The sequence below is a fragment of the Temnothorax nylanderi genome, unplaced genomic scaffold (assembly GCF_030848795.1).
Source record: "Temnothorax nylanderi isolate EJ_2023f unplaced genomic scaffold, tnyl_v1.0 TNYL_tig0110_pilon, whole genome shotgun sequence".
Classification (NCBI taxonomy): Eukaryota; Metazoa; Arthropoda; class Insecta; order Hymenoptera; family Formicidae; genus Temnothorax; species Temnothorax nylanderi.
Genome location: NW_027249172.1, coordinates 330,875 through 352,052, shown reverse-complemented (window position 1 = coordinate 352,052; position 21,178 = coordinate 330,875). Strand labels below are relative to the sequence as shown.

The following is a 21,178-nucleotide window of genomic DNA, read 5'->3' as shown; positions in this document are numbered from 1 at the left end:
ACCAACGTCGCATAATATTTAACCTTAGCTTAACTCACTCTTTTAAGGGGATAGTTAAGAAAGAGATGAAGAGTGAGTTAAGCTAAGATTAAATATTATGCGACGTTGGTGCAACCGGGCCTAAGTGATCGATGTGCACGGCAGTGGCAATAAATTTAATTAATATCGACGCCGATTTAAAAACAGTTGCACGCGCGCATCGCGCGCGATATGAGAATCATAGAATTAGGCCTTATCTCTCAGTACCATATTCTTCACTTCCTTATTCTCAACGTTGCATAGGCACCCGGAAGCGACATCGTCTCTTATAGAGTGATACACGAGTACAGACACTTATCTCGGGTCAGACCGCGAACCTAATATTGTACGCTGGGATCCTCGAGATTTTATTTCCGTGCAACAATACGGGGAAAAATCCCAAGCTTGAAGCTACAATAAAATTCTGACATGTAGTCTTCGGTTATGGAATTTGCCAACTTTTCAACTCCGAGCTGAACTTTTCAGTACCATCGAAGTAACATGCAGACGATAAAACCTGTTCGACCCGTTGGAAAATTTAGCGTCACCTATTAGCAGGCATCTGTTTATAACTTAACTGAAAGCTAAAATACAAAATGCGACCTGCCATCGAATGACAGCAGTGTAGCATGATTGATGCTAGTAATTATACGCAAATTAGGTAATGATATATTTATATGTCGGTTAAATGTGAAATCGATGTACATATTAAAGTAAACTTTAACTTTTGACAACACTTTTGAACGAAGCAACATACTTCTATTTCTCTCTGATTAATTATCATCGCGCTTAAAAATCGACCGAGAATAATGTATCGGAAAAACTGTAATTTGAAATAGTATTTTTTAAATCTGTTTATGTCTGAGCAAGGACACTCTTTACGACCCTGCGATATTCTTCATAATTTTCATTAACGGTCGTACGGATTACAAGCTATGAGAATGGCGTTTCTTGTGGGCTCTGTCTGCAGCGGTACTTGATTACTTCTCGTCAAGAAACCTTACTAGAGCCCGTAGCGAGCTGACCTAGTAAGATTGGAAGCGTAAGAAAATAAAATCCGTGACGTACAGATTCAAAATTCGCGGAATAATTGAACAAATTACGTTTATTTCATGACGATCCAATTCGAGTATCAATTATTGCGATTATTTGTTTGACTAGCTAGTACTTTATTCAAAGCACAACTTCACTCGTTTGATAACTCTCCTTTTGGAGAGATATATTTAAATCAATCAAATCAGATGTTGCCAATAGTTTTCCTTAATAATTAAATCAGAGATGCAGTAATTTTATAATTAATTGAATTTTTTACGTAATTTTCGGAGCAGTTACGGTCGTAACAAAAATCAAAATCTTTTTTCTGTCCGATATAATAACGAAAATATAAATAATTGTATGAAATAAAAAGACGATGAATTTACCGTGTACTTTACAATACTTTGAAACGATATTTTAACGATGAAATTACTGTACACTTTATGACACTTCGAAATGATATTTTAACGAACGAAATTATTGCGTCTATTTTGTAGACGAATTTACCGATAATTTTATGTCGACTACTTCGAGGCTGGCTTGCATGAAAATTTGAATCGAGCATCTTATTTATTTAAATGAGATTATCCATTCCCAGCTTTACAGAAAGATAATAACTTTTTCAGATTGTATACAAGCTAACTTGCGGTGGAACGAATCTAAATAGCCGATAAAAGATTTTAAAAAGAGTGCGCCTTTTTCATCCGTCAGAAAGTCATAGACCGAATCATATGTAGGAAATTTTCATTTCTGGATATATTAGTAAATATGTATAAAATGTATGTCAATGTATTAACTACTTCGTTGTTGAAACATAAATAGAATTTTCCCCGAAATTCTTTCATCGCTTTATAATTAATTTCTAATTATATACTCTATATTCTATTATTATCGTGTTTGTATGAGCTATATTGGCGGGATTTAAAAATTATTAATCTACTAGATAATTAAGTATCACGTTACGAAAAACTTAGAATAATAACATAGACGTTTCGAGTTTATCAAAACATTCGTTCCTGCGAGAGAACCGTTTATTTCCGTTCCACATAACAAGGAATTGTGATACGTTGCGTGTCACGTTACGCCCAACGTCGGGCTCGTTAGTTCTTAATCGAAATCGCATCCTTCGATCTCCCGTCATACCGGTGTCATTATGTATTCATCCAAATTGCGCCAATTAACCATTGCTGGAACAAATTTCGCTTTTTGCAACGGAGAAAGGGTCGTTAGATACCACGGTGCGTTCCATATTACGTGCGACTAGGCTTGGATTAAAAAAAAAAACCAGGCATCGGTATGTTCGCCAGAGATAAAATAAGAATAAAACAAAGATTTCTACGTATAAGGATAGAATTTATATTTCTACATACTCGACTTACGCTCCATGAAAAAATTAATTGATTTTAACGGTGCTACATTAATTTAACATTTCCAATTAAATATATTAATAGTAATAGCAGTAGATTCGTGGTGCAGCAAAGAAATTGCGTTTGAATGCAATTGATGTCAAATGATAAAATAATTAATTTTTCCTCACAATAAAAACTATTAATATATCAAATTTCTTTTGATACAAAAATATAATTTGTCGAAAATTTCAAACTATCTAGACTAATTTATCTGGTTGCTTCATTTGCTGAACCAATAGTTTCTAGTTGTTTTCAATAAAGTTATCACAATAAAACTCTTTCTTCTATTATTCATATTTTCGTTATTGTATCGGACAAAAGAAAGATTTTGATTTTTGTTACGACCGTAACTGCTCCGAAAATTACGTAAAAAATTCAATTAATTATAAAATTACTGCATCTCTGATTTAATAATTCTCGCTGGATTAAATTCGTTTACAGAAATCTGTTGTTAAAGTCAAATTTAATTCACTGATAAATACAGAACATTTCTAGCAATTATATTTCGCCGTTGCAGCGAAACCAACTCGTTATTACGGTTAAATAACTTGCAGATTTAGAGAAAAATAATCTTCAGCGAGTAAAATTAATATCATTAAGAAATCGTTTCGCTGTCATGCAGTAATCGCGTTCGGCCCGTACGAGATGTGCGAGGCGACAATTTTGCAAAACCGATCGGAGACTCAGGCGCGGCAGAGGTCGCGCGGCAGGAATGTATAAAGCTAACAATGAAAGATACCGTGTCCTAAATCGAGAGTCGCGTTCACCGAAGGCGATTGAACCTGACCCAGTAAGGCGGATCCCCTGGTCCCCTGGATTCCGAGGTATTCGAGGAGGCGAACGGGCCCCACGATGTATCAGCGCGCCGTAGGTCGCGACTTGACCCACAGTCCGAAGCTGCGAAGCCCACGGTCTTTCTCTCGTCAGGCTGTGAACGCGAGTTTATGGCGGAGTTTATCGGCAGCCAGGCCGCGCCAGGCTGTGGCGCGTCGCGCCGCGCCACGCCGAGGAAGAAGACGAGAGGACTCGCTGGAGTCGGCTGGAGAGGCGGCCGAGAGAGGCGACGTGCACACGTGCACCTCGGGGCATTCGCGGGTTGGCAGTCGGCTCTTGAAAGCCGCCCGGTGAATGCCACTCGCGGGCTCTGAAACGCCGCGTTTTTGCCAACCTCTCGGTCGCGCCCAGAGGGGTTCGTGTCTAGGCGGCCGTACCGTAAAAGAAATTTCGCGCTACGAAGAGATACTATCGAGAGGGAATCTCTCACGCGAGAGGGAGGGGGTGGGATGGAGAGGGGAAGTGCCGATATTTTTAACTGATAATTTTCACGGTGGCTGTAATGCACGGTATTGAATGTTCGCGCGAGGCGGTGGGATGAGAGATAGAGAGAGAGAGAGAGAGAAGAGAGAGAGAGAGTAGTGCGGGGGCGGTGTTGAGTGTGATTTTTAGCAAATCTCTCCGATGGCAGCTTCGCGTCACGTTGCGGCGCGGCGGTCTATCAGTCGGTGTTAAAATTGATGCCACGGATGAGATAAATGACTTCTACTGAATATCAGAGAAAGAGAGAGAAAGAGAGAGAGAGAGAAAGGGGGAGGAGAGACAGAGAGTTCAATAGGATTGTCTGTGCTTGGAATATTTAAAATTGTTCTTTGTTCCAATCCTCTTACACAAGAATGTTACTGAATACTACAGTTGCATTAACAGTTTTGTCTCACGAGTCTATAATGCTACAAATGAATGTGAGTAAAGTGCTCCGTAATCGTTGAAATATTCTTAAAACAATAGAGCGTTATGATGTCACTATGCTAGTGAAACGCGTTATTCAATTAATGTTAAATTCATATGTGTTATTTTAAAGAAATCTGTATTATTGTTACATTGTTTCAACGATTTCAGTGTCAATTGAATTATGTGGATTAACTTCGTGTTTTACATGTTTTACACATATACAAAACGTATAATGTTATGTATATACACATACATATTTAAAATGTGTGTGACAAAAACGTTGGACAAAACTTTAGGTATTCTTCACATTTAAAGAACAAAAATTTGTTGTGTTAACACGATTCTAAAAATGCTTGATTTCTGAGACAGCGTTTATTACCTTTTCGTATGACATACAGATTTTACGCTCTATCTTCATGGTATTTTAAAATCAAAATATCGTGTTTTTTAAATTTAAAATTTTAATTAAATGTCCATTCACCTTCAGCCCTCATTGTTAAATATTAAAGGATGAAATTTAAACCAATGCCTTAAGTTAGATAACATTATGACAAATTATTAAAAAATGTCGCTTTACTTTACTTTCAGAAGAGTACATTCAGCATTTTTGAAAACTAGGTTAATTAAAAATGTTACAAACATGCAGGTTTTTGTTGCACATTGAATTCCTTTTATTTTTATAAGATATGAAACTGGGAAAAAATATTAACATATGAATATGCCCTTTTGTATAAGGTATTTTCCTTGAGATTTATGTAAAATTTGCCATGTTAAGAATGGCTATTCTCGAATATGCCATTCTACATTATTATTTTCGTATACAATGCCTTTCAAACCGAATGGCTGTCCGGCAATTCGATACGCTTTGGTTACTACACTGTGTGTGTGCATGATGCGCAGCCACGTTTCCCTTTTCAACATGCAAATACTCGTACATCGCGAGACAGACGTTTACGCTCAACGGCGGTAGCATAAAGTGGGGTAAGGGTAAGATTTTACAACGAGCCCTAGTAAGAGTGATTTACACCTCGGAAAAACTCCACGACGTTTACGATAACTACTCACGAATTATTTATAGCATCTGGCCATGGCAGGGTGAATTTCACGACATGCATTTTTCTTCGTTTCCTGAAGAGATGGTCGAAGTCGTGACGAAGTAAATATCGTTGAATGTTTCCATTGAAATATTGGGTGACATTTATTAAATTAAAAGCATAAAGGGAAGCTTAAGCAAACAGTAGCGAATGGCTATAATGCCTAAGACGCTTACGTTTTTTTTATTTTCTGATATGATAAGTGTATTATAAAGTTATTTCAAATTTATATATAAATTGGAATGTCTTATCCTTTTAATGTAAACGTATACATATAACATAAATGTTTTTTAGAGCCGAAACGTAGTGCACATAATTATAATTTTGCCAGGTAGTCGAGAATAAAGAATATTTCGTTTTTAATTCACTGGCGGAGGAAGTTATTATTTTTATAAATGTTTTTATTTTTGAGATTACTATTTTAAAAGGCCATTATAATGAAAAAGAAAATAAAATTTATACGATACATTTAAAACTGCACTTGCATTAAAACATGAGTTGGTAGTTTTATTTAAAACATTGCAATAAAATTTTAGAGAAAAATGATGTTGGTTTGTACTCACTGAAATATAAGCATACATAAGAATTATTAAACTGTTTCCTTTTTTAGAATATAAGTAGTTTAGAATTAGAATTTGCTGCTTTTTATTCATCTCTTTGGCAGGCTATTTGGCAGTCTGCAAGATCCACGCACGCGCTAAGAGCTTGCAATTCCATTATTAGGAGACTTTAGACCTTCTATGCTCTAGTTGGCGTGCATTTAACTAAAATTAGTCGATCCTAACGTGTAAGTATGCGAGAAGCTGCTGCGTTTAGCGGCTCGTCGCGGTGTGAAGCAATTCTGAGCGTCGATATGCCAGATGAGAGAGATATGCCGAGAACTTTGTGAGTATTATTCTGATCATTCTTGCAATTATTAATTGAAGTGATCTATGCTTATAACAAAATATATACAATAAAAAATAAAATATACCTTCGTTGTGGTATATTTTTCATGAATTTATATATTACGTTTAAAGATACACATTTTATTTATTAAAGTTACTTCAGAGATAAGTTTTGAAATTAATCTAAAAAAAATACTATGTCAAGGACGTTTTTAAACTCAAAAATATTGTATATTTGTGCAATATATAAAAAATTTATAAAAAATGTAAGTAAACAAAATTCTATTTCTTTTCTTTTTATATTTAAATACATAATATAATCAACTTTATAATGTTACATTTAAAATATTTAGCATTTTTTTATTTTTTAGAGTTCTGATATTTGTGTTGCTTAGTCATTCTTTATAACTTTGTTTTTATGTTCATAAAGAATTAATACGAGACGAATAATTTATAGCACAACATATATGACATACAATAAGAATTCTGGGCCGGTATCTACGCGTTCTTCAACTTAAAACGTTATACAGGCAATTTGACCCTTTAATGTTTCGTACATCAAGTTTCTCTTCCTGTGATTAAAAATGAAGAAATATTATGGTCATCCGAGCTTAGTTTATGTATGTCCGTATTGTGGCGCATTTTATTCCGCGATACGTATAACGAGTTAATGGCAACTTTATGCGTGGCTCCGATGACATTTACTACTGCTCTATTCCCGCTCCGCTCACGTAACAGTCGCCCGTATTATCGTATTGTTTCCTGAAGCACTCTTCATTGTTCTTCCATTACGGAAATCGAGCTCCGGCTACGAGTTTAGAATTTATCGTGCTATACGTACCGTCGTGCGCCGTGTATGGTATATACATTTCGGAAATTTGGATTTTTGCCTATTTCCGCTCTAATTCGATTGTCAGACATATGGGTTTCTGGCACGTGTCCATCCCCTGCTATATTTTCTAGAACAACTTGCCGCTTCGTGACTGTGCTACCATCAAGATTTGGTGATCAAATTCGAATTTCAAATTAATCCCAACTAATACTTAGTTTTCCGTCATATCTTATGCTAATGATGTAGATGACATTCAAAAAATAGTTAGATTTGTTAATTTTATGATTTAAAATGAGAAGAATTAATATTTAACATATATAACTAATTGTAAGATCATTGTCATGTAGATATAATTAAAGTCATTGTCATATTTGTGTTTGTGTTATCTGTTACTCATATTATTATAACAGGTAAATTATAAAGAGCCTTTTAAAAAGACCTAAAAATTCTTTTCCTTCTTATTAACTTGTTTTCTTAAACTGATTTAAAAAATCATATTTTCTTGAACATAATAATTAAAAATAAAAAAAGAAATAAATATTGACATATTATTACCATGCGTATAATTTATTTTGAAATCCGGAAATCCATACGTATACTGATAAAGAGTTCCGGTTATTTACTTCTAGTTTCTGGACTTAGCTCGCGTGCACGTGTTCGCGGGTAATATCAAACCGTCACGTGATAATTTGCGTCATGTTGCCAGAAGTAGCTACCTAACTACGTCATTTTCAACATTCCTGATGGAGAAGCCTGAGATCGAGGCCATCCCGGTCTTTTTCATGGGACCGTCGAAAACCCCTGTACACCTGTACACTAGCGCCAGTACATCCATTTTCGAAATTGGTACTATGTAGCCACGTTCATTTTCCGACACTGCCGATAAAACATCAATTTGGTGCGCGTCTCAATCAAAAATAGATGGATAGGCTACAAAAAATTAGGGTGAAATCGATGCTTTGTTGAAATAAATTTTAGTAATTAATAACCATTATAACGTTTTCAATAAAATAAATTACATAATAAAACCAAAATATTTCTTACCCTTTTTACTCATTACATATATTTATATATTACTTTCTTGCATCAATTTATATAATATTTAATCTTGGAAAAATAAATGAAAAGGAATAGATGGGTATAAATAACACGCATATTCTAACTAATTCAAAATTTTTCCCTATCTATATTGATATTTTTTTAGTTTTATAACACTTAACACAACTTATTTATTTTTATCCTTTTGTTCAAGAAGAATAATATATAAAAATAATTTTATTAAAAAATCTGAATAAAAATGTTACACTTTAAAAATAATTACTTTAGTTGTAATAGTATTATTTTACTTTTTGTTTCTTTGTATTTCTCTCTCTATTTATTACTCTAATTGTAAGCTATAGAATTGATCTACATAAGAGTACCATAGCATAGGTGTAACTGTGCACTTGATAAAAAATTACATGTCTGATTAATTTTCAATAATAAAAACGAAGATTTGGCGCGTTGCAATTATACTGTGAAAGAAAAAATTAAAAAAGTTCTATGCTGTTTTTTACATATGTGGAAACAAAATTTCGAAAATTTAATTTATTAGGAGTATAACTAATTCTAAGTTCCTGCCATTTTTCCGCAAAATAAAATTCTAATTCAATAAAATATGTCGTTATATATTTTATTTAAGATTTAAAATTTATTTAAAAATTATTTATATAGATTATTTATATAGAACGCGGCGCGGTTTGTCAACATAATTCAATAAACGATCGATAATTAATGAGCTCTTTGCGAGCTCGGTGCGTGCGAAATGTGCGAGTAATTCCTCAAGCACAATCGCATAATAATCAATAAACAAATAATATTACCAAGATTAAATATCTGCCCTAATCAGTTTTAGCCCATCCATTTTAAGGCAACGGATCTACGAAATGTAATATTTTCATACTATAAATTATTGTAATTCGACATGTATCGAGATATATTTTTGCTCTACATTTGATTATTCGTAGATTCGCTACCTCAATAAAAAAGTTTCTCACTGACTCACCGATCCGATGCGCAACGGGCGGAGTTAGTCGGCCGCGTAGCTACGGTGATACTGTAACATACAAACATAAGATTTAAATTTAAAAAAACGCTCAAAATTATTAACATTTGAAAAGTTAATTCTTACGCGTCTCTAATTCGTCTTTCAATAAAATATTTAGCAATACATTTATCTGTTTATCGAAAAAGATCTTTACAAGAATTGTAGATAATTTCTCTTTCTCTAATTCTTAACTTATCGAGATAAAACAAGCTAAATAAATGAGAATTACATTATGCACATAAGAAATGATACTCACCCCAAAGTTGCTCTGCCGGGGCCCGATGTCTCTCCCAGACCTCCTCCTTCTCTCAGGACGTCAGACCTCCTCCTCCCGCCGCACAGGACACTCGCGAGAAACACTCGCGGATAATAAACTACAATCGCGCGCGGACTAATTTCAGTAAAAGTCTTTCTCGCGCGATACTGTACGGCACTCCCGTTTAAAAAAATCTTTTTTAGTCCGATTATTTGATTACGGCACTCCCGAAGCAAACGCGACGAACCGGCTGCCGTTCATTCAATTAAATCGGCGGACGAGGGGTACGTTAGCTTCCCCGTCTTTGGATTTTTATCCAAGCAGAACAAGAGTTTTGCTTGGGTAAAATCCTCGTACTGGGTACTGGGCCTTCCCACCTCGCTAAGGTCGTACCCCAGGGGAAGGTAGTACTTAAGGAAATACCGTGAAATATAAAAGCTGGTAATATATATATATAAAATCAAGTTATCGATTTTCTACCACAGATTTTTCGTACAAATTTGAAAGAGTCGCGACGCCGATTGCCCCGATTCGTTCCGCGTTCATCACTCTGCGTTGCGTTAATGACGACGAAATGTTGGAAGATCTTGACGCGAGATACTACGCGAATCAAGTGGACGGTTAGTAAAAACTAAAGACACGCAGTTGATTAATCAAAAACACAATCAAAATTAAATATCGCACGCACAGTACGGTATCGAGCACGTAAATCTCGCGAATGTAAAACTGTACTATTAATACTTTGCACAACTTTGATGCCTCTCCCAGGCCTCCACTTTCTCTCACGCTGCTCGGGGTGTCCCTCGTGTTCCCTCGATGCGAAGCTGATGCTCCTTCCTGCGTGGATATTTTCTGTAACATAAAAATAAACAAATCGATTAAATAATTGTCACGCGCATCGAACATCTTATTCGTTATTCCGATTAATGTTTTCCTAAATTACTTCTTCGAAAAAAGTCTCTACGTTAGAATCAACTTGAATCAAATTTTTTGATTTATTTCTTTTAACTAATTTATATTCCGAAACACGGTTTAATGTAGCAACTAAATAAGGATAAACGAAAAGAGGATTCTATAATATCTTTAGAAAAAATAAAAAGTAACACTTACCAGAAGTGTTGGTACGCCGATGCCCGATGCCTATCCTAGGCCTCCTCCTCCTCTCAAGCTGCTCGAGATGTCCATCGTGTTCCCTCGATGCGAAGCTGATGGTCCTTCCAGCGTGGATATTTTCTGTAACATATAAATAATCGAATCGATTAAATAATTGTCACGCGCATCGAACATCTTATTCGTTATTCAGATTAATGTTTTCCTAAATTACTTCTTCGAAAAAAGTCTCTATGGTAGAATCAACTTGAATCAAATTTTTCAAATTATTTCTTTTTACTAATTTATATTTCGAAACACGGTTTAATGTAGCAACTAAATAAGGATAAACGAAAAGAGGGAATTCTATAATATCTTTAGAAAAAATAAAAAGTAACACTTACCAGAAGTGTTGGTACGCCGATGCCCGATGCCTATCCTAGGCCTCCTCCTCCTCTCAGGCTGCTCGAGATGTCCATCGTGTTCCCTCGATGCGAAGCTGATGGTCCTTCCAGCGTGGATATTTTCTGTAACATATAAATAATCGAATCGATTAAATAATTGTCACGCGCATCGAACATCTTATTCGTTATTCAGATTAATGTTTTCCTAAATTACTTCTTCGAAAAAAGTCTCTATGGTAGAATCAACTTGAATCAAATTTTTCAAATTATTTCTTTTTACTAATTTATATTTCGAAACACTGTTTAATGTAGCAACTAAATAAGAATAAACGAAAAGAGAAATTCTATAATATCTTTAGAAAAAATAAAAAGTAACACTTACCAGAAGTGTAGGTACGCCGATGCCCGATGCCTATCCTAGGCCTCCTCCTCCTCTCAGGCTGCTCGGGATGTCAGCTTCGCAGGATTCCCTCGCTGCTCCGATGTCATCTTCTGCGTCGTTATTTTCTGAAACATTCAAATGAACGATTCGATTAAGCGTAATGAATGTCTCGCGGCGCGGATGAGACCCGCGACGACGCGTATAAGGGAGCGAAGCCGACGACATAGTCTCGCGGCGCGGTGAGACCCGCGACGACGCGTATAAGGGAGCGAAGCCGACGACATAGTCTCGCGGCGCGGTGAGACCCGCGACGACGCGTATAAGGGAGCGAAGCCGACGACATAGTCTCGCGGCGCGGTGAGACCCGCGACGACGCGTATAAGGGAGCGAAGCCGACGACATAGTCTCGCGGCGCGGTGAGACCCGCGACGACGCGTATAAGGGAGCGAAGCCGACGACATAGTCTCGCGGCGCGGTGAGACCCGCGACGACGCGTATAAGGGAGCGAAGCCGACGACATAGTCTCGCGGCGCGGTGAGACCCGCGACGACGCGTATAAGGGAGGGAAGCCGACGACATAGTCTCGCGGCGCGGTGAGACCCGCGACGACGCGTATAAGGGAGCGAAGCCGACGACATAGTCTCGCGGCGCGGTGAGACCCGCGACGACGCGTATAAGGGAGGGAAGCCGACGACATAGTCTCGCGGCGCGGTGAGACCCGCGACGACGCGTATAAGGGAGGGAAGCCGACGACATAGTCTCGCGGCGCGGTGAGACCCGCGACGACGCGTATAAGGGAGGGAAGCCGACGACATAGTCTCGCGGCGCGGTGAGACCCGCGACGACGCGTATAAGGGAGGGAAGCCGACGACATAGTCTCGCGGCGCGGTGAGACCCGCGACGACGCGTATAAGGGAGGGAAGCCGACGACATAGTCTCGCGGCGCGGTGAGACCCGCGACGACGCGTATAAGGGAGGGAAGCCGACGACATAGTCTCGCGGCGCGGTGAGACCCGCGACGACGCGTATAAGGGAGGGAAGCCGACGACATAGTCTCGCGGCGCGGTGAGACCCGCGACGACGCGTATAAGGGAGGGAAGCCGACGACATAGTCTCGCGGCGCGGTGAGACCCGCGACGACGCGTATAAGGGAGGGAAGCCGACGACATAGTCTCGCGGCGCGGTGAGACCCGCGACGACGCGTATAAGGGAGGGAAGCCGACGACATAGTCTCGCGGCGCGGTGAGACCCGCGACGACGCGTATAAGGGAGGGAAGCCGACGACATAGTCTCGCGGCGCGGTGAGACCCGCGACGACGCGTATAAGGGAGGGAAGCCGACGACATAGTCTCGCGGCGCGGTGAGACCCGCGACGACGCGTATAAGGGAGGGAAGCCGACGACATAGTCTCGCGGCGCGGTGAGACCCGCGACGACGCGTATAAGGGAGGGAAGCCGACGACATAGTCTCGCGGCGCGGTGAGACCCGCGACGACGCGTATAAGGGAGGGAAGCCGACGACATAGTCTCGCGGCGCGGTGAGACCCGCGACGACGCGTATAAGGGAGGGAAGCCGACGACATAGTCTCGCGGCGCGGTGAGACCCGCGACGACGCGTATAAGGGAGGGAAGCCGACGACATAGTCTCGCGGCGCGGTGAGACCCGCGACGACGCGTATAAGGGAGGGAAGCCGACGACATAGTCTCGCGGCGCGGTGAGACCCGCGACGACGCGTATAAGGGAGGGAAGCCGACGACATAGTCTCGCGGCGCGGTGAGACCCGCGACGACGCGTATAAGGGAGGGAAGCCGACGACATAGTCTCGCGGCGCGGTGAGACCCGCGACGACGCGTATAAGGGAGGGAAGCCGACGACATAGTCTCGCGGCGCGGTGAGACCCGCGACGACGCGTATAAGGGAGGGAAGCCGACGACATAGTCTCGCGGCGCGGTGAGACCCGCGACGACGCGTATAAGGGAGGGAAGCCGACGACATAGTCTCGCGGCGCGGATGAGACCCGCGACGACGCGTATAAGGGAGGGAAGCCGACGACATAGTCTCGCGGCGCGGTGAGACCCGCGACGACGCGTATAAGGGAGGGAAGCCGACGACATAGTCTCGCGGCGCGGTGAGACCCGCGACGACGCGTATAAGGGAGGGAAGCCGACGACATAGTCTCGCGGCGCGGTGAGACCCGCGACGACGCGTATAAGGGAGGGAAGCCGACGACATAGTCTCGCGGCGCGGTGAGACCCGCGACGACGCGTATAAGGGAGGGAAGCCGACGACATAGTCTCGCGGCGCGGTGAGACCCGCGACGACGCGTATAAGGGAGGGAAGCCGACGACATAGTCTCGCGGCGCGGTGAGACCCGCGACGACGCGTATAAGGGAGGGAAGCCGACGACATAGTCTCGCGGCGCGGTGAGACCCGCGACGACGCGTATAAGGGAGGGAAGCCGACGACATAGTCTCGCGGCGCGGTGAGACCCGCGACGACGCGTATAAGGGAGGGAAGCCGACGACATAGTCTCGCGGCGCGGTGAGACCCGCGACGACGCGTATAAGGGAGGGAAGCCGACGACATAGTCTCGCGGCGCGGTGAGACCCGCGACGACGCGTATAAGGGAGGGAAGCCGACGACATAGTCTCGCGGCGCGGTGAGACCCGCGACGACGCGTATAAGGGAGGGAAGCCGACGACATAGTCTCGCGGCGCGGTGAGACCCGCGACGACGCGTATAAGGGAGGGAAGCCGACGACATAGTCTCGCGGCGCGGTGAGACCCGCGACGACGCGTATAAGGGAGGGAAGCCGACGACATAGTCTCGCGGCGCGGTGAGACCCGCGACGACGCGTATAAGGGAGGGAAGCCGACGACATAGTCTCGCGGCGCGGTGAGACCCGCGACGACGCGTATAAGGGAGGGAAGCCGACGACATAGTCTCGCGGCGCGGTGAGACCCGCGACGACGCGTATAAGGGAGGGAAGCCGACGACATAGTCTCGCGGCGCGGTGAGACCCGCGACGACGCGTATAAGGGAGGGAAGCCGACGACATAGTCTCGCGGCGCGGTGAGACCCGCGACGACGCGTATAAGGGAGGGAAGCCGACGACATAGTCTCGCGGCGCGGTGAGACCCGCGACGACGCGTATAAGGGAGGGAAGCCGACGACATAGTCTCGCGGCGCGGTGAGACCCGCGACGACGCGTATAAGGGAGGGAAGCCGACGACATAGTCTCGCGGCGCGGTGAGACCCGCGACGACGCGTATAAGGGAGGGAAGCCGACGACATAGTCTCGCGGCGCGGTGAGACCCGCGACGACGCGTATAAGGGAGGGAAGCCGACGACATAGTCTCGCGGCGCGGTGAGACCCGCGACGACGCGTATAAGGGAGGGAAGCCGACGACATAGTCTCGCGGCGCGGTGAGACCCGCGACGACGCGTATAAGGGAGGGAAGCCGACGACATAGTCTCGCGGCGCGGTGAGACCCGCGACGACGCGTATAAGGGAGGGAAGCCGACGACATAGTCTCGCGGCGCGGTGAGACCCGCGACGACGCGTATAAGGGAGGGAAGCCGACGACATAGTCTCGCGGCGCGGTGAGACCCGCGACGACGCGTATAAGGGAGGGAAGCCGACGACATAGTCTCGCGGCGCGGTGAGACCCGCGACGACGCGTATAAGGGAGGGAAGCCGACGACATAGTCTCGCGGCGCGGTGAGACCCGCGACGACGCGTATAAGGGAGGGAAGCCGACGACATAGTCTCGCGGCGCGGTGAGACCCGCGACGACGCGTATAAGGGAGGGAAGCCGACGACATAGTCTCGCGGCGCGGTGAGACCCGCGACGACGCGTATAAGGGAGGGAAGCCGACGACATAGTCTCGCGGCGCGGTGAGACCCGCGACGACGCGTATAAGGGAGGGAAGCCGACGACATAGTCTCGCGGCGCGGTGAGACCCGCGACGACGCGTATAAGGGAGGGAAGCCGACGACATAGTCTCGCGGCGCGGTGAGACCCGCGACGACGCGTATAAGGGAGGGAAGCCGACGACATAGTCTCGCGGCGCGGTGAGACCCGCGACGACGCGTATAAGGGAGGGAAGCCGACGACATAGTCTCGCGGCGCGGTGAGACCCGCGACGACGCGTATAAGGGAGGGAAGCCGACGACATAGTCTCGCGGCGCGGTGAGACCCGCGACGACGCGTATAAGGGAGGGAAGCCGACGACATAGTCTCGCGGCGCGGTGAGACCCGCGACGACGCGTATAAGGGAGGGAAGCCGACGACATAGTCTCGCGGCGCGGTGAGACCCGCGACGACGCGTATAAGGGAGGGAAGCCGACGACATAGTCTCGCGGCGCGGTGAGACCCGCGACGACGCGTATAAGGGAGGGAAGCCGACGACATAGTCTCGCGGCGCGGTGAGACCCGCGACGACGCGTATAAGGGAGGGAAGCCGACGACATAGTCTCGCGGCGCGGTGAGACCCGCGACGACGCGTATAAGGGAGGGAAGCCGACGACATAGTCTCGCGGCGCGGTGAGACCCGCGACGACGCGTATAAGGGAGGGAAGCCGACGACATAGTCTCGCGGCGCGGTGAGACCCGCGACGACGCGTATAAGGGAGGGAAGCCGACGACATAGTCTCGCGGCGCGGTGAGACCCGCGACGACGCGTATAAGGGAGGGAAGCCGACGACATAGTCTCGCGGCGCGGTGAGACCCGCGACGACGCGTATAAGGGAGGGAAGCCGACGACATAGTCTCGCGGCGCGGTGAGACCCGCGACGACGCGTATAAGGGAGGGAAGCCGACGACATAGTCTCGCGGCGCGGTGAGACCCGCGACGACGCGTATAAGGGAGGGAAGCCGACGACATAGTCTCGCGGCGCGGTGAGACCCGCGACGACGCGTATAAGGGAGGGAAGCCGACGACATAGTCTCGCGGCGCGGTGAGACCCGCGACGACGCGTATAAGGGAGGGAAGCCGACGACATAGTCTCGCGGCGCGGTGAGACCCGCGACGACGCGTATAAGGGAGGGAAGCCGACGACATAGTCTCGCGGCGCGGTGAGACCCGCGACGACGCGTATAAGGGAGGGAAGCCGACGACATAGTCTCGCGGCGCGGTGAGACCCGCGACGACGCGTATAAGGGAGGGAAGCCGACGACATAGTCTCGCGGCGCGGTGAGACCCGCGACGACGCGTATAAGGGAGGGAAGCCGACGACATAGTCTCGCGGCGCGGTGAGACCCGCGACGACGCGTATAAGGGAGGGAAGCCGACGACATAGTCTCGCGGCGCGGTGAGACCCGCGACGACGCGTATAAGGGAGGGAAGCCGACGACATAGTCTCGCGGCGCGGTGAGACCCGCGACGACGCGTATAAGGGAGGGAAGCCGACGACATAGTCTCGCGGCGCGGTGAGACCCGCGACGACGCGTATAAGGGAGGGAAGCCGACGACATAGTCTCGCGGCGCGGTGAGACCCGCGACGACGCGTATAAGGGAGGGAAGCCGACGACATAGTCTCGCGGCGCGGTGAGACCCGCGACGACGCGTATAAGGGAGGGAAGCCGACGACATAGTCTCGCGGCGCGGTGAGACCCGCGACGACGCGTATAAGGGAGGGAAGCCGACGACATAGTCTCGCGGCGCGGTGAGACCCGCGACGACGCGTATAAGGGAGGGAAGCCGACGACATAGTCTCGCGGCGCGGTGAGACCCGCGACGACGCGTATAAGGGAGGGAAGCCGACGACATAGTCTCGCGGCGCGGTGAGACCCGCGACGACGCGTATAAGGGAGGGAAGCCGACGACATAGTCTCGCGGCGCGGTGAGACCCGCGACGACGCGTATAAGGGAGGGAAGCCGACGACATAGTCTCGCGGCGCGGTGAGACCCGCGACGACGCGTATAAGGGAGGGAAGCCGACGACATAGTCTCGCGGCGCGGTGAGACCCGCGACGACGCGTATAAGGGAGGGAAGCCGACGACATAGTCTCGCGGCGCGGTGAGACCCGCGACGACGCGTATAAGGGAGGGAAGCCGACGACATAGTCTCGCGGCGCGGTGAGACCCGCGACGACGCGTATAAGGGAGGGAAGCCGACGACATAGTCTCGCGGCGCGGTGAGACCCGCGACGACGCGTATAAGGGAGGGAAGCCGACGACATAGTCTCGCGGCGCGGTGAGACCCGCGACGACGCGTATAAGGGAGGGAAGCCGACGACATAGTCTCGCGGCGCGGTGAGACCCGCGACGACGCGTATAAGGGAGGGAAGCCGACGACATAGTCTCGCGGCGCGGTGAGACCCGCGACGACGCGTATAAGGGAGGGAAGCCGACGACATAGTCTCGCGGCGCGGTGAGACCCGCGACGACGCGTATAAGGGAGGGAAGCCGACGACATAGTCTCGCGGCGCGGTGAGACCCGCGACGACGCGTATAAGGGAGGGAAGCCGACGACATAGTCTCGCGGCGCGGTGAGACCCGCGACGACGCGTATAAGGGAGGGAAGCCGACGACATAGTCTCGCGGCGCGGTGAGACCCGCGACGACGCGTATAAGGGAGGGAAGCCGACGACATAGTCTCGCGGCGCGGTGAGACCCGCGACGACGCGTATAAGGGAGGGAAGCCGACGACATAGTCTCGCGGCGCGGTGAGACCCGCGACGACGCGTATAAGGGAGGGAAGCCGACGACATAGTCTCGCGGCGCGGTGAGACCCGCGACGACGCGTATAAGGGAGGGAAGCCGACGACATAGTCTCGCGGCGCGGTGAGACCCGCGACGACGCGTATAAGGGAGGGAAGCCGACGACATAGTCTCGCGGCGCGGTGAGACCCGCGACGACGCGTATAAGGGAGGGAAGCCGACGACATAGTCTCGCGGCGCGGTGAGACCCGCGACGACGCGTATAAGGGAGGGAAGCCGACGACATAGTCTCGCGGCGCGGTGAGACCCGCGACGACGCGTATAAGGGAGGGAAGCCGACGACATAGTCTCGCGGCGCGGTGAGACCCGCGACGACGCGTATAAGGGAGGGAAGCCGACGACATAGTCTCGCGGCGCGGTGAGACCCGCGACGACGCGTATAAGGGAGGGAAGCCGACGACATAGTCTCGCGGCGCGGTGAGACCCGCGACGACGCGTATAAGGGAGGGAAGCCGACGACATAGTCTCGCGGCGCGGTGAGACCCGCGACGACGCGTATAAGGGAGGGAAGCCGACGACATAGTCTCGCGGCGCGGTGAGACCCGCGACGACGCGTATAAGGGAGGGAAGCCGACGACATAGTCTCGCGGCGCGGTGAGACCCGCGACGACGCGTATAAGGGAGGGAAGCCGACGACATAGTCTCGCGGCGCGGTGAGACCCGCGACGACGCGTATAAGGGAGGGAAGCCGACGACATAGTCTCGCGGCGCGGTGAGACCCGCGACGACGCGTATAAGGGAGGGAAGCCGACGACATAGTCTCGCGGCGCGGTGAGACCCGCGACGACGCGTATAAGGGAGGGAAGCCGACGACATAGTCTCGCGGCGCGGTGAGACCCGCGACGACGCGTATAAGGGAGGGAAGCCGACGACATAGTCTCGCGGCGCGGTGAGACCCGCGACGACGCGTATAAGGGAGGGAAGCCGACGACATAGTCTCGCGGCGCGGTGAGACCCGCGACGACGCGTATAAGGGAGGGAAGCCGACGACATAGTCTCGCGGCGCGGTGAGACCCGCGACGACGCGTATAAGGGAGGGAAGCCGACGACATAGTCTCGCGGCGCGGTGAGACCCGCGACGACGCGTATAAGGGAGGGAAGCCGACGACATAGTCTCGCGGCGCGGTGAGACCCGCGACGACGCGTATAAGGGAGGGAAGCCGACGACATAGTCTCGCGGCGCGGTGAGACCCGCGACGACGCGTATAAGGGAGGGAAGCCGACGACATAGTCTCGCGGCGCGGTGAGACCCGCGACGACGCGTATAAGGGAGGGAAGCCGACGACATAGTCTCGCGGCGCGGTGAGACCCGCGACGACGCGTATAAGGGAGGGAAGCCGACGACATAGTCTCGCGGCGCGGTGAGACCCGCGACGACGCGTATAAGGGAGGGAAGCCGACGACATAGTCTCGCGGCGCGGTGAGACCCGCGACGACGCGTATAAGGGAGGGAAGCCGACGACATAGTCTCGCGGCGCGGTGAGACCCGCGACGGACCGTATAAGCGAAGCGTAATGTCTCGCGGCGGCAGACAACGCGACGGGAGCGCCGGACCCCATTGTACCCTTCACTCCCAGCGAACTGGGAGGAGGGTACGGTGTGCTCGTAGACCCTGTACCTCCCCACCGGGCCCTCCCTTCGGTAAAGCCGAAGGTACTGCCCCAGTGGATCGTTGATACAGGGAGCCCTCTCACCACGGCAAGGTGGCACACCACGAGAGGGACATTTTTTACACGCTTAACTTTATCCGTTGTCCTACCTACCCGTATTACAATTTAGTATTTGTTAATCCATACCTCAAAGTGATCACTTGAGATATGGGAAACGTAGAATTGAGAGTTTTAACGTGCGCGATTGGAATTTAATTGGGGATGGGGATTTTCCAATCTCGCACATATGCGAGAAAATATAAAGAAAATAGTCCTACTTTGGGCAAATAAACAGATCAAATTATTTTGTATGTTAACTACTTTACAAACCTTCAATTCTGGTCATTAATATAGACCTTACCTTATGAGATGTTTCCGTCGTTTCTTCTGACCAAGATTGAACTCACCTATTGAGTTGTTACTGGCCAAATCCATTTTGGTTGTATGTCAGCCAGAAAATGAGAAGGAGATAAATTCCTTCAATGCCGGCTGATTAACAGCGCCGGTAGACGATTATAATGGTGCGGTCGATTACGAATCGTTGCGATCGTTAATAAGCGCGCGTTAATCATATCAGTACAAAATTACCTTTTTCAAAAAAGGTAAAAAAAGTGCCAAGTACACGCAATGTATTTTGTAAATTCAAAATTTAACCTAAGTGGTAGCTTTATATCTTTTTCACAAAATTATATTATCTAACTTAACTCAAGTGACATGTATTTCAAAAAAAAAGATGTAAAATCTTTAATTTCTTCTTCACAAAATTATATTACCTAACTTAACTCAAGTGACATGTATCTAACCTAAGTGGTAGCTTTATATCTTTTTTACAAAATTATATTACCTAACTTAACTCAAGTGACATGTATTAAAAAAAAAAGATGTAAAATCTTTATTTTCTTCTTCACAAAATTATATTACCTAACTTAACTCAAGTGACATGTATTTCAAAAAAGATGTGAAATCTTTAAATTAAATTGCGCCAATTGTAAAGAGAATATGTATATTGCTTTGAAAGATAATTGTTATGCAACTACTTTAAAGAAATAAAACCCAAATGGTATCTTCGTATTCCTATTCAAGGGTCTTCCTATTCTAAACCCAAGTGATAATAGCTTCTTAATTCTCTTTAACAAATTTTTAATATTACAAAGAATCATTTTAATTACAAAGAATTAAAGAAGTAACAGTACAAAATAAAAATATTTAATTAAAACAAAATAAATAAATTTTTCTTGTAAAAAAACTTGGCGCTGTTAGACTTTGAAATTTAAACATTAAAATTTAAACATTAGTACTAATTTTTGATTGAATAAAAAACAATAAACATACTTTAGGGAAGAATGCGACAGGAGTAAAAAAGCAGCGCCAAGTTTTTTTACAAGAAAAATTTATTTATTTTGTTTTAATTAAATATTTTTATTTTGTACTGTTACTTCTTTAATTCTTTGTAATTAAAATGATTCTTTGTAATATTAAAATTTGTTAAAGAGAATTAAGAAGCTATTATCACTTGGGTTTAGAATAGGAAGACCCTTGAATAGGAATACGAAGATACCATTTGGGTTTTATTTCTTTAAAGTAGT

General features: G+C 46.8%; 1 protein-coding gene and 1 long non-coding RNA gene across 3 annotated transcripts in view; one reads left to right on the top strand and one right to left on the bottom strand.

Annotated features, from left to right (window-relative positions):
- Positions 1–3,610: 3,610 nt before the first annotated feature.
- The window catches only part of Mwh (multiple wing hairs), a 65,813-nt gene continuing 48,245 nt past the window's right edge, over positions 3,611–21,178 (top strand). For both annotated transcript variants that reach the window (XM_071712433.1, XM_071712435.1), the window contains exon 1: positions 3,611–4,198. The gene's annotated coding sequence lies outside the window, so the exon portion shown is untranslated. The remainder of the gene's footprint in view (positions 4,199–21,178) is intronic.
- Positions 9,470–11,414, bottom strand: LOC139776034 (uncharacterized). The gene is made up of 4 exons (XR_011718994.1): positions 11,218–11,414; positions 10,836–10,958; positions 10,453–10,575; positions 9,470–10,194 (listed from the first exon to the last, which is right to left on the bottom strand). It is a non-coding gene; the product is annotated as an uncharacterized lncRNA (long non-coding RNA).